The following is a 2,500-nucleotide window of genomic DNA, read 5'->3' as shown; positions in this document are numbered from 1 at the left end:
CAAGAATTTCACCTCTAACGGCACAGTACGAATGCCCCCGTCTGTCCCTCTTAATCATTACCTCGCGCTCCGAAAACCAACAAAATAGAACCGAGGTCCTATTCCATTATTCCATGCACCATTATTCAGGCTCGAGAGCCTGCTTTGAACACTCTAATTTTTTCAAAGTAAACTTTCCGGCCGCCGCCGACACTCAGTCAAGAGCACCGCCGGAGAACCGGACGTAAGGCCGGGTCGACCAGTACACGCCTCGCGACGGACCGACCGCCCGCGCCCAAAATCCAACTACGAGCTTTTCAACCGCAACAACTTAAATATATACTTTTGGAGCTGGAATTACCGCGGCTGCTGGCACCAGACTTGCCCTCCAATGGATACTCGTTAAAGCTTTTAAAGTGTACTCATTCCAATTACAGGGCCTCGAATGAGTCCTGCATTGTTATTTTTCGTCACTACCTCCCCGCGTCGGAATGGGTAATTTGCGCGCCTGCTGCCTTCCTTGGATGTGGTAGCCGTTTCTCAGGCTCCCTCTCCGGAATCGAACCCTGATTCCCCGTTACCCGTAAGAACCTCGGTAGGCGAATACCGTACCGACGAAAGTTGATAGGGCAGACACTTGAATGATCCGTCGCCGGTGCTAGACCGTGCGATCCGCCAGGTTATCCAGAGTCACCAGTCGAACGCGGCCGGAGCCGCGGTCGGTTTTTGGTCTGATAAAAGCACGCCTCCCGCGAAGTCGGCGCTGTTTGCATGTATTAGCTCTAGAATTACCACAGTTATCCAAGTAAACCATACGATCAAATGAACCATAACTGATTTAATGAGCCATTCGCAGTTTCGCTGTACGAGAGCTCGTACTTAGACTTGCATGGCTTAATCTTTGAGACAAGCATATCACTACTGGCAGGATCAACCAGGTAACAACGTAACCGCCACCCCGAAGGGCGGCCGCGCGATGGGGTCGCTCGCCCGCGTCGCGGACGCCACCCAAGCACGCCGAAGCGCGCAATGGATTAGTAATCCGACCACTTTGCTCTTTTCAGAGCTTAGAAAACCTGTCACCTTATCGCGCGGCGGTACGAGGGCGAGCTCTTGCCCGCTATTCCCTGTTAACCGCCGCGAGATCGACTTGCAACTAGTTGCGACAAAACCACTCGATACGACCAAAACGGCAATTGGCAGCGCAAACGAACAGTAACATTTCTGCTCAGCGCACCCTTTGCCAGCCGACGCAAACACCTCACAGTAGCAACCGATAGCCGTGCAAGCCACCCCCGTGGATCGACCTGCTGCGCTCCCAGCGCCTACACCACCTCCCGCGGTGGAGCCCGACAGCCGTGCGGGCCACCCGCGGGGATCGACCTGCTGCGCTCCCAGCGCCTATACTCACCTGCAGTAACAACCGATAGCCGTGCAAGCCACCCCCGTGGATCGACCTGCTGCGCTCCCAGCGCCTACACTCTCCTGCAGTAACAACCGATAGCCGTGCAAGCCACCCCCGTGGATCGACCTGCTGCGCTCCCAGCGCCTACACTCTCCTGCAGTAACAACCGATAGCCGTGCAAGCCACCCCCGTGGATCGACCTGCTGCGCTCCCAGCGCCTACACTCTCCTGCAGTAACAACCGATAGCCGTGCAAGCCACCCCCGTGGATCGACCTGCTGCGCTCCCAGCGCCTACACTCTCCTGCAGTAACAACCGATAGCCGTGCAAGCCACCCCCGTGGATCGACCTGCTGCGCTCCCAGCGCCTGTACTCACCTGCAGTAACAACCGATAGCCGTGCAAGCCACCCCCGTGGATCGACCTGCTGCGCTCCCAGCGCCTATACTCTCCTGCAGTAACAACCGATAGCCGTGCAAGCCACCCCCGTGGATCGACCTGCTGCGCTCCCAGCGCCTACACTCTCCTGCAGTAACAACCGATAGCCGTGCAAGCCACCCCCGTGGATCGACCTGCTGCGCTCCCAGCGCCTACACCACCTCCCGCGGTGGAGCCCGACAGCCGCGCATGCCACCGGCGGGGATCGACCTCCTACGCTCCCAGCGCCTATACTCTCCTACAGTGGCCACCGAAAGCCGTGCAAGCCACTCCCGTGGATCGGCCCGCTGCGCTCCAAGCACCTACACCACCTCCCGCAGTGGAGCCCGACAGCCGCGCAGGCCACCCGCGGGGATCGACCTCCTGTGCTGGCTCCGCGGCAAGGGGCACCTCGGCACCCCGCAGAGAGCTCGGGAAGCCCGGCGCAATTCTACAACGGCCGGGGCGAACAGCTTCCACGACAACGAAGCCCGACGTCGGGCCAACATTTTACCATGGTGTAAAACAACCTAGCCTGGTGGGGCCGGCAATCGGTCGACCTCCGCCCGAGCGACTTCGATCACGACCTCGGGGATCTGGCTCCGCGGCAAGGGGCACCTCGGCACCCGCGGAGAGCTCGGGAAGCCCGGCGCAATTGTACAACGGCCGGAGGCGGACAGCTTCCACCACAACGAAGCAAT

General features: G+C 59.4%; 1 non-coding gene across 1 annotated transcript in view; it reads right to left on the bottom strand.

The window, feature by feature from the left end:
• Positions 1–920, bottom strand: part of LOC149722325 (small subunit ribosomal RNA) — a 1,811-nt gene extending 891 nt beyond the window's left edge. The window contains exon 1 of the ribosomal RNA XR_016387334.1: positions 1–920. This exon is cut by the window's left edge and continues 891 nt beyond it. This is a non-coding gene — a ribosomal RNA (small subunit ribosomal RNA).
• Between the last annotated feature and the right edge of the window lie 1,580 nt (positions 921–2,500).

The sequence above is a fragment of the Ciona robusta genome, unplaced genomic scaffold (genome assembly GCF_009617815.1).
Source record: "Ciona robusta unplaced genomic scaffold, ASM961781v2 AP042775.1".
NCBI lineage: Eukaryota > Metazoa > Chordata > Ascidiacea > Phlebobranchia > Cionidae > Ciona > Ciona robusta.
This window is presented reverse-complemented; position numbering and strand designations above follow the sequence as displayed.